Consider the following 15,956-nt stretch of genomic DNA (forward strand, 5'->3'; position numbering starts at 1 on the left):
ATAGGAAATGATATGCCATATGGTATCATTTCACTTTTAAATATATAACCAAGTGCTACCTGCTAGTAAGTTACTATATTAGGAGCTCACAATTAGTAAAATTTGGTATTTCTACATCTGAAATAGCACATTACTGGAGCTTATTGAGAACAGTAATTCAGATTCTGTGAAAGTCAGCATCCACTAAATATTTCACAGCACTGCAAAACTTGCACTGCTACTTCACACAGGCAAACAGTATGAATTCCCACAGGGCTTGGCCAAGACACTGTGTCAGTGCATCCATAGTGTGATCTCCAGTTTTTAATTGCCGCTATTCTTGCTACTTAATCATCAGTCATTGTTGTCCCAACTCATCTTACTTTACTTTCTCTTATATTTGATTTTCCTTTGTGGAAAAATTCCTTTTGAGTTTGGGACTCCCCAGAAGTAGAGAGATGTGGATGTGAGTGCAAGCAATTTGTTTCGGGAGTGATCCCAGGAAACACTGGACAGGAGTGGGGAAATAAGACAGGAAGGGAGGAAAATTACTAAAGGAGTGTGCTAATGTGCAGAATTACTGCTGTGGGTAACTGGGGCTCAGGCCCTTCGGGACTCTAGGGAGACTTTGCAGGACATTCCTCAGTATTGTCCTACCTAAGAGGTGAGGAGTTGGGATATTTATCCAACATTTCCTGTCTGATGTCTGTTGAGGATATCAACTCACAGATTCTTCAGTCTGCCCTGCATGATGAAATATGCTCTTGCAGCCAGAGAAAACCTTCAGGAAGAGCACCAGTACTTGGTAAGAGACTGTCAGTGAGAAGAAGAATCAGAGGAGACTGTAAACAGAATTGAGTGTGCATGGGAGCTCTGACAGCATCTGCTATGGATGCATACTTCCGTAAACAGCAGTTAGGGTCCATAGTCTTCTAATCACTTGACTTTGAAACACACGTGTTGCATTTCAATGTGTTATATAAGATCAAATTGCTAATCAAATTGCTAAGTATTCAGAGAAAACTATATGTAAGGATGTGATCTTAAAATTGAAACCTGGATAATGGGAAGAACCCAGCCATATGAACAGTGAGGGGAGAGTGGTCTTAAAGTCTTTCCTGTTGCCCATTTATTTTTTATTTTATTTATTTTTATTGTTTTTGATACAGTCTTGCTCTGTTGTACCCACGCTGGAGTGCAGAGGCACGATCATAGCTCATATGCCTCGAACTCCTGCATTTTGCCTATTTAAATTCTGAGCCTAGAACAAGGAAATTTAAATCCTGGATTGCTTGATTCTTGGCAATCACATTCTCATTCAGAATAAAATTGTTTTTAGCCATCTCCTTCAAAATAAACTTTCAAATTTTCCATTTGATATCATTATAGTGTTCACGTTCTCTTGCCTAGTCAGTTTCTCTATGCCCATCATTCGTGAAATTTCCCCATCTCATTTTCCCAAATACTGCTCTGACAGTTTCCTTTTCCCATGCTAGGTTTCTCTAAGCCCCTTCAGAGCTGCATAGAAACTATAGTTCCTTAGATAGAAAGAAAACCTTATTTAAGACCCAGAAAATCTCAATTGCCTATGCCAACAGCAGAGAGGACAGTTTGGATACCTGAGCCTTGACTTGCTCAAAACTTTCTAGTTACAAACTTGCCCCCACTGTGTCCAGCATCTCAGGCAAAAGGTAATTCCATATCTCTTAGACACCAGTGTTGAAATTTTTTAGACTCTTAATGTTCTCTGAGTAATTACATGGCATGAAAAAAAATCAGATGAGTTTTTGAAGAGATGTCTTCTCCCCAAGACCCTGAGTCACAGATTTTTTTCTCACTATAGAGTCACTGTCAAAATTGTGAGTCATCCATTTCTTCTTGCCAGTGCAGCACACTCCCAGAGGACACATGGCTTTGCTCCTGAACAAGTTCAGTAAGCAGTGCTGGAGAGAATACTGAAAACGTTAAAGAACTATGAATATAGCTCAGATCTCACTTTTCTGCTTTTTAGATTTTGGGAATTCATTCAGGTGGAAACAGCATTTCTTGCCATCACATGATGGGGTGTCCCCCTCTGCCATGTTCCCTGTCAATTCTATCTTCCTCCTTTCCAGTTTCTCTGGACATGTCTGACTTTTGAAAGAGTAATTTTCTCCAACATGTATTTTGAATTATCTTCTCTTTATGTAATTATTTTCTATCTCCTAGAAATTCTTCACAATTTTTGTTCCTCTAATGGAAGATTTTAATTTTTTATGTACTATTATGGATTATTTTAATCAATCCTTTTTTTTTTGTTTTGCTAAGGCTTTACAGTTGAGTGTAGATACCTGAACTCAGTTTGTAAGTCGATACAAATTTTTAATAGCCCACTATACATGATTTATTTTTGCATATCCAGCAACACAATGTTGGCTTTCAATAAAGGTCGAGTGAATAAAATGTTTAAATCATTGCTTTTTAAGAAGTTCTAACCTAGTGAAGTCATAAGCAAACTTGAAATACGTGTGTTAAAATAATTCTAGGTATCAGGTTTTCTAACCTCATATCCGAAATCTTGTATCAATTTGGTGAATTTGTTTACACACTGTTAGGTAGCAAGGAAAACAATTAATATGTAAGCATATCTTCACATAGCTGCAACAGAAAAAAAAGAAAACACCCTCAAAAGTATAAACCAGTATTTCAATGTATGTACAATTCCTGCTTGATGCGTTTCATCACTGATATTCCAGGCTTTTTTATTTTTTTCTTAATACTTCCAGTGACCACAAACTCATGATACCCTCATAAGGCGATTTAAAGCAGTTTTGGAAAGTTCTAATTTATTTAGAGGAGAAATTATTTAGGAGTCAAATTATGTATTATGAACTTTTTTAAGTGCTATGCTAAAAAATTTATATAGGTTTCTGTGTCAGGCACCTTGATTAGGAAAACTGCAAATAAATCACATTAGCAACCAAAATGGAAAAAGAAAACCATTAATATTGAGCCTCAATGTCCCCTGCTTGCTCTAAATCCCTAATTCCCCATGCAATACATTTGTTTACCTAGCAAATGTGTACCCATTTGAGTACCTGTCTCATTAGAGGACTATAAATGACTGTGATTTAGTAAGTATATTGTTCAGAATAGATTTATTATCTCTTCAACTTCTAGCCTCGATAAATCAATATGGCCCAAAGGAACACTTTCTTAGTTCTTTTGCAAAAGTCACGTTGCCCAAGGAGAAGTTCTTGAGATGATCACTCTGAGCCATTTGCTCTCCGTATGTGACGTAACATAGGCCCCTGTTCCTGGATTTCAATTATAGTGTCAGAATCTTACTCAGGTTTCTTAAATTGATCCCTTTAGAATAGAATCCAAGATATATTATTTGCTTTGTTTTTAACCTCTTAAGAATGGTGAGATTATCAAGGCAGGTCTTGAGATATTATCTCATTAATAATTTGGCAATCATGATCAACATCTGAGGTTAATCCCCAAACTGCATATAGATAGGAATAGTCTAAACCTCCTTGACCGCTGCCTTCATTTAGGCTCTCTCCATTTCTAATCTGGATGATGACCATTGTTTACTGTTCTCTTTAGCTTCAGCCTTGCCACATGTCTTATGCAACCCCTCCTGCAGCCAGAGTGCTCTTTCTTAAATGCCTACATGAATATGTCACTCTGCTGCTTAACTGCTTTGTTGTATTTTGCATACAATTCAGGCTCCTTATTATGGAATACAAATCCTGCAGGCCAACTTCTCCCACCTCATCTCCAGTCACTATCTTTGTATCCTCCAACCTTATGGAATTACCTTTGATCCTGGACTGCATATGCTCACTGATGGCTCTCTTTCTCTGTCTTTGGCTGCATCCATTGAGAACTAGCCTTACTGCATAACCCCCAGATCGCTTTTGATTTCCCTGAAACCTTCTCCCCCACCAGACTAGGTTTGTTTTCCATCGCAGTGCCATTGCCTCCTGAGCTTATCTCAAATCCTAGCATTAATCACTCTGTATTATAACTGTTTCCTAGTCTACATCCTCCTCAGACCTGGAGCTCTTGGAGAGGACAGGCTAGGTTTTATTTACATTGATAACACCAGGGCGTAACACGCTGTTGTTGCTTCATATTGCAAATTCATGATGTGTGTGGGTGCTCGAACTCAAAAGTGAATAAATATTTGGCACTCTGGAAAATGCAATTGCACTGCTAAGGACCATTCTGCAGAATACACCTTTTGAGTGAACGCTAAAGTAGCTAAGTAATGGCTGCTTTTAGGGGAAGCACTAAAATATGAATAATAACTATCTCTGATGGTTTTTTCCTTGGGTTATGTTTTTGTTTTAATAATTTTTCATATTTCCTTATAAGGAACTATATAGATTACATTTATAATTATACACAAAGATTTAAAAACAGCATACATTATTTTGTGTTCTATTGCACCTTTATGGCAAATGTTTGCAGAATAAAAGGACTAGGGTAAACTCCTCAAGTGGTCAACAGTAATATTTTTCTAGGGTTGGAATTATGAGTGATTATTTTCTTCCTTGTAATTTGCAGGGTTTCCTCTGATATGATTTTGTATTCCTTTTACAAGAAAAAATTCATTTACGTATTAAAAAATTAAATAGATGGCATCATGATTAATAATTTGAATAATCAAATAATCAAACCACCCCTGTCAAGGGATTACTGAATTTAATCAAATCTTACTTATTGTTAAGTCATTTAAGCTGTCATTTTGAGAACACATGGGAAACAACATAAATATTGATGTGTTTTTTTAATGGAGAAAAGTATGACTCTGGCAATTATAAAACTGGAAAATTTGTTTTAGAGCTTTGGGAGTTAAGTGTGACATTGGGCTGGAAGCAGAACCCAAGTCCAGTTATGAATTATGGAGTTGGTTTTTAATGGAATATAACTGTCTATTTTTGCTGCCAAATCTATTAGCCTTTAGTACATAATACACCGGAGATTAAGACCCCATGTATTCAGCAAAAGACTTACTGTGAAGCAGTAAAAATAGATTTAGTTGTAATTTATACAGGTGCATATTTATAGGTGGAGCATGTTTGTAAAAATGGCAGGGAGAGAAAGAAATCAATATTATTTTAGAATGTTTTCTTTTGATTTTCTCCTTTAAACCCAAACATTTTGCATCTGTAATGAATTAAAACTAAACACTTCTTTAATATTTTCAAACAGTTAAGATTTATCTCAATCACGTTTGGCAAGAGCTGAGTTAATCCACTGCATATCATTATTTATTGCAAAGGAGATTAGATATGTTTTCAGCCATTATAAGTTAGTTTTGTGAGCAAAGTAATGTTCAGTTCTTGGAGGTTCTTGCTATCATATATTATTGTAAACCAAAAATAAGATTTACACACTTGATGACCAATAATTTGCATGTATAATTAAATGTCAGAGTAAATATTTCTAATGGTAACTTGAATCATTCAATTCTAGGCTTGAAAATTAAATGCTGAAAACTCTGCAAATGTTAATACTTGGGCAGGGAAATCCAGTAATGTTTACCTGAAACATAGAAACATGTATTTAGCACTTCATAGTGTGCCAGATAGTATAGCAATTGCCTAGTGTCTATTATCCCATTGAGTTCTGATATGGTTTGGATCTGTGTCCCCACCCAAATCTCATGTCAAATTATAATCCCCAATGTTGGAGAAAGGGCCTGGTGGGAGGTGAGAGGATCATGGGGACAGAGATCTCTTGAATGGTTTAGCACCGTCCCCTGCTTGGTGCTGTATAGTGAGTGAATTCTCATGAGAGCAGGTTGTTTAAAATGTGTGGCACCTCCCCACCCTCTCTCTTCCTCCCACTCTGGCCATGAAGTACCTCACTGCCCTTTTGCCTTCTGCCATAATTGGAAGCTTTCGGAAGTCTCCCCTGAGCCAGAAGATGCTATGCTTCCTGTATAGCCTGCAGAACTGTGAGCCAATTAAACCTCTTTTCTTTATGAATTACCCAGTCTCAAGTATTTCTTATAGCAGGGCAAGAATGGATGAATACAAGTTCTTATTACAAACCTATGAAGTAAGTCTGTTAGTGAGGCTGGTCAGCAACCTAAAGTCCCAGTTGCTTATAACCCATGATGTCTATTGATGGGCAACTCTGTATCTTACTCCATATCTCCTAGACTGACAGAGCAGCCAACAGCAGAGGGGAGGATAGCTCAGAGAGCCTCACACCTGCAATCAAAAGCTCCAACCTGGAAATGGCAAACATCACTTCCATGCATAGCTCATTCGTCAGAACTAGTCACCTCACACCACCTAACTACAAGGGAATGGAGCAGAGAGTATAATCCTACCATGTGCCCAGAGTGGAGAGAACAGGAAATATTTGGTGAATAGTACTAATCACTACTGTAGTGTGTTCCTATTTTATACACGAGAAAACAGAATCTGAGAGGTCAAACAGCTTGCCAAGTCACATAGCTAGTAAGCAGAAGAGCTAAGATGCTGTTAAAGAACAAAGCATGAATTTAACAAGTTTTTATAGCAAATTCTAAGCCTGCTAATTCTGTGTCACTTAGACACAGGAAAATTAGAGATTGAACAGAGACTAGCAGATGTCTCTTGCTCTCACATTTGTGAAATCTGAAATCCTTTGGCTATACTTCCAGCTGCCTACTTGAAAAGCTAGAGACTAAAAATATTGACTTTCTATTATCAGAGCTGAGTCCTTTATAAAATTATTATGGCCCTAGGAGTTCTTGAGGATAATTTATGGATGATACGGAGCAATGTGACTTGTAATCACTTGGGAGATGCTATCAGCAATGTGAAGACCAGTAGAACTTAGAAAGAAATCCAAACTCCTTACTCTTCCCTGCGAGTTCCTTGATATCTGGCCCAGTCGTCCTCTTCAACCTTGTCCTAAGCTGGCTTCCCCTTGCTACCACCATCTTTGTGCAAGCTTTTCTGGTTTTCTTCCTGCTCTTCACAAAGCCAGGCTCTTTCTGGCTTCAGAGTTGTGGTAGGTACTGCCCCCTCATGTGTAGATTGCCTCCCCACACCGCTATAGTTTGAGTATTATGTTGAAATTTTTATATAATGTTTTATTTTTAATTTTTGTGGGTACATGGTAGTTGAATTATGGGGTACATGAGATGTTAGATACAGGTATGCAGTGTGTAATTGCATCATGGAAAATGGGGTATCCATCACCTAAATCATCTGTCTTTTCTGGTATAAACAATTCAATTATAGCTATTTTAAAATGTATAATTAAATTACTATTGACTATAGTCACCCTATTGTGCTATCAAATACCAGGCCTTATTCATTCATTCTAAGTATTGTTTGTACTCACTAACCATTTTTACCCTTTTTCCCATTTCCCCACTACCCTTCCCAGCCTCCGGTAACCATCCTTCTACTCTCTATCTCCTTGGGTTCCACTGTTTTGATTTTTAGATCCCACAAATAGATGACAACATGCAATGTTTGTCTTTTTATGCCTGGCTTATTTCACTTAGCATAATGACCTCCAGTTCCATCCATGTTGCTGCAAATGACAGGGTCTTATTCTTTTTTATGGCTGAATAGTACTCCATTGTGTATAAGTACCACATTTTCTTTATCCATTCATCTCTTGATGGACTTCTGAATCTTGGCTATTGTGAACAGAGGTGCAACAAACATGGAAGTGCAGATATCCCTTCAATATACTGATTTTCTTTACTTTGGGTATATACCCAGCAGTGGGATTCCTAGATGATATGGTAGCTATTTTTTTAGTTTCTTGAGGAACCTCCAAACTGTTCTCCATAGTTCATATTGAAATATAACTGTCAATGTAATTCTATCAGGCAGTGGGACTTTTAAGAGGTTAGTCATGAGGGCTCTGTCCTTATGAATGGGTTAATGCTGTTATCTTGGCAGTGGGTTACTTATCTTGAGAATTTGGCCTACTTTTTATCTCTGTCTCACTTGCTTGTTTGTCCTTCCATCATGTTATGGTGCAACAAGAAGGCCCTCACCAGATGCAGCCCCTTTGACCTTGGACTTCCCAGCCTCCAGAACTATGAACCAAATAAATATCAAATAAATATCAATTGTTTATAAGTTACACAGTTTGTGGTATTCTGTTATATAGCAGAAAATAAGGCTAAAACACTTTTCCTCCCCCTAATCTGACAGCTTTTACTCATTCTTTAGGTCTCATAGTAGACATTTCTTCAGAGGCACTCCCTGACTCTCAAACTAAAACTCCACCCAGTACTTTTCCATGGTAACATGCATCGCAATTTATAATAATATAGCTGTATTTATTTAATTACTATCTCACTATTATGGTGGCAGGAACCAAGGGAGCAGTGAGTGCTGTGTGTAGCATTATAAACCAGTGCCAAAGAGGCCAACTGGAAAATAATAGATCCTTAGTATTTACTGAATGAAATAAATAAATGAATGACTTTTAGTCTTTAAGTGAGGATTTCAAGTGAGTTGCTAAAATCTGAATTTGTGTTTCTTTTCTTTTAAGCTTTATCAACAATTCCAATGTTAGCAATAATGAGGTGGAGATGGAAAAACCAGAAACAACTGGAAAAGCTTAGATAAAAATGAAAACATTTATCCTCTCTATTCTGGTTTTTGTTTTGTTTTCCAAAAGCCCAGAAAGAGTTAACCACTTTGGACTATTGATTTTTAGAATGAAATATAAGGGATTTAAGAACATTTTGCTGCATTCCTGATGATTTTTACAAGTAGAAAGGATAATATAGAAAACCACCAAGCCAATTACTGCACTTGAATCGATACATATGTTTTCTTTTTTCTTGTCAGACATTTCTTACCAAATGGTTTAAATAATATCATCTGCTCTTGTTTTTTGTGCATTCCTACTCACACGTATCAAATGAAGAAAAGCCAAAGGCTTTATGAAGCACTGGAAAGAATTTTGTTGTCAACCAGTTCATGCTACTGCAATTCTGTGGGTCCATGACACAGAGGAAAATATAAGGCTATGTACTGATTTACATCACAGAACACATGGTACATCCAGGAATGAGCACCACAAGGGTAATTTTAATGCTGCAGAACACATTTATCTGCTGATATATGGTCTAGGAATACACTGTTTTTATTCTGCCAATTCTGACTCCCACTATTCCCTCTAAAAATGGAAAAAACTCTTGCAAGGTCATTTGGAGAGAATGTTTAAGACTACTTTCTCTTTGCTTATTTGCAATCCCTTCACTTCTTAAGAATGATTGGCAATGTTTATGTATCCTGAAGCCTGGGGTGGAGTTAAGATTCAAACAGGAGACTAATGAAGTAAAGGAGCCCCTCTCCTAGTGGGCAGAAATTAAAAGCAGCCATTTAGGTTACTTGTAGACCTGGGATGGCTACAAACAGCCATGTTCCCAGTGGCAAAAGGGAAAGCTAATAGAGTCAGGCAGAAAAAAAATAGAAACCATTCTAAAGAACAGAGGCAGGAATTCAGAAGTACAATAGCCAGGGATGAATTAGTATAAGAGAAACTCTCCACATAAAGAGGCACTAAGAAAGTACATATATGATTTTCAGTTGTGCACAAGTTTTGAAATAATTCAAGTTTGTATTATATTATAATCCCATCAATGTGGCCAGAAAATATGTGGCATATTTTGGAATGTTCAGTCATGACAGTTATGGTGTCAAATAATTAAATATTATTCAAATAATTGCACAGGTGAAGATATAGTTGCAACAGTGGTAAGTGCTGTGAAGGAAGGTGCATTGTGATCTATGAATGTACATAGAAAGAGAATTTCACTTGGTGAGGAAGGTGAGGAAGGCTGCCCTAACAAAGAGACGATTTCTCTGAGATGAAAAAGGAATGGAAAATTAAGTAGATGAGGGGTTGGGGAAGAGGAGGGAGAATGAATTCCTGGACAAGGAGGATACAGTTTATGCAAAAACTTAATGGAAGGTGGGAGCATGTACATAAAATAAAATAACAGACTGTCTACAGCAGAGTGTTTAAAGGCCTGATCTGGGGGAGGAGTAAGTGTACTCAGACTACTCAGGGGATCACAGGCCACGTTCACGTACATCGTCTTATATTATTAAGAAAAACAATAATTTTGAAAGTATTTTAATTAGATGGTAGGTAGAGTACTGAAATAATCACTTTTCATCCTTGAAAAGATTTCTCTGGCATCAATGTATAGAAAGACTGCAGGAGAGAAGGAGATAAAAAGAAAAGATCAGACTATTTCTTACTAGTTTTCTGGGTAAGATGATAAGGTAGACTACGGTGGTTTGGATGGAGATAGTAGGAGGAAAAGTCACAAGAATTTATGAGATTAAACAGAGTTGAATTGGGGTGGATGGGTGCTTGGCGAAGCAAGTCATGGTGATATCTGGGAGTTTGGCTTTCATAGCAGAATGGTTGGTGGTTCCTTTACTGAACAAGAAAACACTCGAAGTAAACTAGACTTAAGGATGGGCAGTGGAGGTCTAAAGTTTGATTTGGGAATTGTTGAGTTTCAGGAGCGTTTGTAAATTCAAGAACCAATGTCAAGTATAATTAGATATGCTTCTGTGGGCTTAGATGAAATAACTGAACTTAAGACACAAATGTGGGAGTCATTCCAAGGAGAGAGTGCAAATGAGCTTGCCTAGGGAGAGCTCATAGTGTGAGATGAAGACTTGGAACTGAGTCTTGAGAAATTCCGACATTTAATGGTCAGGAAGAGGTTGTAGTAGCCATTTTTTTGGTTTGTTTTCTTCTCTTTCTCTTCTTTCTTTTCTTCCCCTCTCTTTTTTCTTCTTTTTCTTTCTTCCTTCCTTCCTGTCTCCTTTTTCCTTCCTTCCTTCCTTCCTTCCTTCCTTCCTTCCTTCCTTCCTTCCTTTCCTTCCTCCCTCCCTCCCTCCTCTTTTCTTTTCTTTCTTTTCCTTTCTCTCTCTTTCTTTCTCTTTCCTTCTCTTTCTTTCTCTCTCTTTCCTTTTCTTTCTTTCTCTTCTCTTTCTCTCTTTCTCTTTCCTTTTCTTTCTCTCTCTCTCTTTCTCTCCCCTTTCTTTCTCTTTCTCTCTTCCTTCCTTCCTTCCTCTTTCTTTCTGTTTCTTTCTTTTTTTCTTTCTTTCTTTCTTTCTTTCTTTCTTTCTTTCTTTCTTTCTTTCTTTCTTTCTTTCTTTCTTTCTTTCTTCTTTCCTTTCCTCCTTCCCCTTCCCTTCCCTTTTCTTTCTGCCTTTCCAGCATCCCTAACTCTTTTTTTGCAGAATAATAATCCCTACTTTTTCTTGGGAGCCTACACCTATACAAGTACCAATCTGTGTGTTTTGGGTAGAGTAACTCATTCCCTGAGTCATTGGCTGACAAATGATCTGGCCAATCAGAATCTTGTATACTGTGGTATAATGACTGGTGTGAAGAAAGACCCTTGACTCAAGCCTGACCATTGAGAGTGCAATCAGGGTTTTCACAGGACCAGTTGGGAAAGAGTACCTCTTTTCACTTGGAGTTCTAGGATGTAGCCCTGGAGCTTCTGGTGGACATCTTTGCTACATTCTGGCTAAGGTTGGAGCTCACACAGACTAAAGCCAAGTAGAGAGAGCAAGGGAGCCAGACAGTGATACTGTCAGCAAGCATGGGAGAGAGAAACGGTTTTCAGGGAAGACATTTTGCCTCCGGTCTTGCTCAATCCACCCCTTGAAATTCTGTATTAAGAATTCTCTTTTTCTAAGTCTTAAAAATTATCTTGTTATTATCCACTGGTGTTGAGAGTCCTGATGCAAAAAGGATGGCTACAAAGGATGTTGAGAAGCACCAGGAAACCATGGTGTTGCTAAAGTCAAGAAAATTTCTAGGATGAGGGAGGAATCAACAGAATCAAATGGTAATCAATCATTTTCCAAATCCATATGGTTGTTTTACAAATCTCTCCAGGATCTGGCTTTGGCCTCTTTTCCCTGACCATTTTTTATTTATTACTTGTCATGTTGCTTTTATTGCACTTGCTGAAATGGGTCTGCACTGCAAAATGCTGCTACTTCTACTCGATTCCTCTCTTCCCTCAGGGTCAGCTTAATTCCTCACTCATTCTTTAGAGTTCAGCTAAAATACCATTTCATTAGCGAAAATTTCCCCACTTCTGTAGCACCACTATAAGTTCATATGTTGTATAAGGTAGGGTTACCTTGCAGCTATCTTGGGGTAGCCCTGTGTTTGTCTCCTGGGATGCTTGAAGTCTGGTCAAAGTAAGAATGATATGTGCTGGTGAGGACTTTAAAATGTGCAATGTGCTATTTAAAGCTCATAATTCCCTTGGAGGCAGCCTGTATTAGTTTGTCTGCATTGTTTAGGAATGTATAAACTGATAGTTTGCACCTGGTCTAATAGGGTGTACAGCCTTGGTTTAGCTACATGGCTGGTGGGTATGAAAGACCCCTCAATAAATATATACCTGGACTCACACTTATGTTGATAGTATGTAATCTGAAGATAAAATGTGTCCTGTCCTGAATGACTACAATGGACCCTAGGGGGCTGTGACTGGAAGCCCTAGACCCCTCTGTGATCGTCTGTGCTCTGTGTCCTGATGTATCCTTCACCCGCCTGTATTAAAACCTTACTCAAGTACACACTGTGAAATCTTGTGAGTCTTTTGATAATCTTCGATTATTCAATCCTGTGCAATCATCTCATATGTATTTTAGGATTATTCTATTAAAATATGCTTTTCCTACCAAACCATAAGCTCCATGAGGGCAGGGGCTATTCCTGGTTTTGCATTGCATCTTCTCCAGACATGCCATTGTGCTTGATACATTATTAATCAGGATCCAAGTGGGGAAGTAGAAACCACTCTGAGTTCCTACAGAAGGGAAGTTAACAGGAGGATTTGGTTGCACAAGCAATAGAAGAGGCTGAGGAGACAACCAGAGCACAGTGAGGCAGCCCTGAGACTAACAACAAAAGAAGCTGGTACCACCCTTAGAGGTTGAAGGGACAGAGGGAGTGGATAGTACTACCAGAGCCTAGGGGCCAGGGTCGCCTGAGGGAGGCTAGGACCATAGCAGGATACTCAGTGGGGAGCTGGGGCCATGGGGAGACAGACACAGCTGTTGCTGGGGATGCTGACGAAGGCAAAGATGGAAAGGGGGAACTACCTGGCCTTTCCTCTCCTCCCTCTCTCATCTTTTGTGGTCTCCTGTTGTCTGGATCCAACTGGAAGCCAAAAATTGCAGAAACCTGGGACATACAAACTGGTTGAATTGCTCTCCTGTCATGCACCATGAAGAGAGCAAGGAACAGACCTAAGATTTTCATTATCAGTGCTCAATAAATATATGCTGAATGAATAAAACCAAATTGTATGTAGAACAAGGGATGCTGATAGGTTCAGCATTCTAGTGGTAGCAGCCTTGGACAGCATGAAAAGTCTCAATCTCTAACTGAGATGTATGTGTTATATGGACCAGAGGTCTACAGAGTCTGAACACACAAGGTCTGCCTAGGTACTCTCATTCCATGATCTTCTGTTGCTGATCAGTCCTCCTTCTGGCTGACTTGTTAGCTTTAGGAAGTATTGGGAAGTGTTGCTTTAGCTTGAGATATATTCAGACATCAATAATACTCATTGCTCATTTAATTCTTTATGTGTTTATTTCATTATTTAATTTTTATAAGGGAATACTTATTTCTCTCACTTCTAATGCTTTTCAGAGGAAAGCATCAAACTGCAGCCTGCGGTTCTCAATAATGAAGAACATAACAATCTCCCATATTTAGAAAAATATATGGCTATTTCAAATCATCTTATAAAAAGTCACTAAGCCTATGAAAAATAAATCCTTTTTTGCATATTAGTTCCTCTTCAAAGTCTTATTTACTGAAGATAAAAGGAAAATACCATCATTATTAATCCTGAATAAACACATACCTACACACACATATCACATCATACACCACACAACACTCAATTATTTACCTAGGATAAAAGAAATATCCAGTAAGTTCCAGAATCTCAACAGAATATTCAGTTCTTCCTTATTACTCAGATAAAATTCATGATGTAGTAATAACTACCTGAGGATCTAAGAATATTAGCATGTGGTTATTTGATATGCACAAACACCCCATCTACCTTCATTTGTAAACTTCCCCTAGGATGCATTGTTACAGAAATACAAATCCATATAACGAAATATACATACTGTGTAAATAGTTAATAATACCATAGTTCAGATGACCATTTACTTCAGATTTACGCGTGTGTGGAGAAGGCATTTGAATTTTCCCATTTCTCTTTTTACACCACCCTTTTTGAAGAAAAAGTACAGGCTCAGTAGTTCTCTTGGGCACTTTTCATGGCTACATTGTGAATTTAATAAAAGTTGCTAAACTAACTTCACTGGGGATGATTGATTTGAACCAATTAGATAGACATGACCTTATCCTGAGCATAAGGCTGAGTACATCTTTCTGTTTCTCATGTTTGTAATTTTTAACCATTGATAACACTGAAATTTGAAGAAGCAGAAACCACCAGTGGGATTTGTGATTCCCCTTTCAAGTAGCTGCCAAATCAATTCTCAATGCTGTTCTTGCTCATTCATCTTTATTCTTAACGATGAGGCAAGTTCGGAAATTTGTTGAAGTTATATTCTTTTTAAAAACAAAGTGTGTCATGCAAAGTGATCTCAAGGAGTCACCTTCCAAAACTTTGCACCTGAATTTTGCACACAAGGGCATGCCATTTGTAGCAGATGCTGTTGGTGCGCTGCCCAGATCCCCTTAACCAACTGGCCCACCCAGTGCTCAGCTGCTGTGGTTGGAGGCTAAGTGCTACCCATTTCTCTGGGGATTGCCTTTGGCTGATCAGAGCCACCTTGCAAATCAGCCAGGTGACACTTGTAAGGTTTCTCTCCCACAAGGGTCGGGCTAATGATTGATTGATGCAGGATATAGCAGCCCACCCTTCTTCCCTCTGGGCAGGATAATCTCTATGGTTCCATTCATCCTCCACAGCTCCCCAGGAAATTAGGCTGGTGCTAACTCCCTCCTGAGATCATATCCTTCCCTCAGGTCTTTCCCTGCTTTATTCTGCTTCTCTCATTCTCTGACACGTTCCTCCACAATAAGTCACTTGCCGTAGAGTCCCCATCCCAGCTTCTATTTCTAGGAAGCTTGATCTAACACATTATTTTAATTACCTAACTAATAATTACCTAGATAACTATCCACCGGAACTACTACTGAAATTAGTAACTATATCTCATGGCAAATAGGGAGTTTTCATTTTTCTCTGATTATCAGAAACTAGGCAAATATTTAGGGCCGGGTGCAGTGGCTCATATCTGTAATCTCAGTATTTTGGGAGGCAGAAGTGGGGAGATCACTTTAGGTCAGGAGTTCGAGACCAGCCTGGCCAACATTGTGAGAACCCATCTCTACTAAAAATATAAAAAAATTGGTAGGCTGAAGCAGGAGAATTGCTTGAACCCAGGAGGTGGAGGTGCAGTGAGCTGAGATCATGCCACTGTGCTCCAGCGAGACTCTGTCTCCAAAAAAAAAAAAAAAAAAAAGAGAAAAGAAAAAAAGAAAGAAAGAAAAAAAATATATATATATATATGTTTAAATCATTTTGACGTTGGTTGAGATTCACTGAAAGTGAATCTGCTCCAGGAAGCCCTTTCTGTTCTGACTGTCCAGGTCTGGGTCCTTATTCCTTCCTGTGCCTTCTTTTGGTTCACTTTTCCTCTTGAGACTGAAAGATGGTTAAAAACAAACCATATATTGATCACCAACTAGGCATAGTCACAGACTGAGCACCCTTAAAGACGTTATTCCACTAGAGTCTCATAAGAGTTCATTGAGGGATATATTGTTATCCCTACTTTATAAATGATGAAATTGGGAGTCACGACCATTCGTAACTTGAACCATAGGGAAGCAGGCAGTAAATGCAGATTACTGACAATATGCAGATTCAAATCCAGGTCTGCTAATATAAAAGCCAC

This window comes from Macaca mulatta, chromosome 10 (assembly GCF_049350105.2).
Source record: "Macaca mulatta isolate MMU2019108-1 chromosome 10, T2T-MMU8v2.0, whole genome shotgun sequence".
NCBI lineage: Eukaryota > Metazoa > Chordata > Mammalia > Primates > Cercopithecidae > Macaca > Macaca mulatta.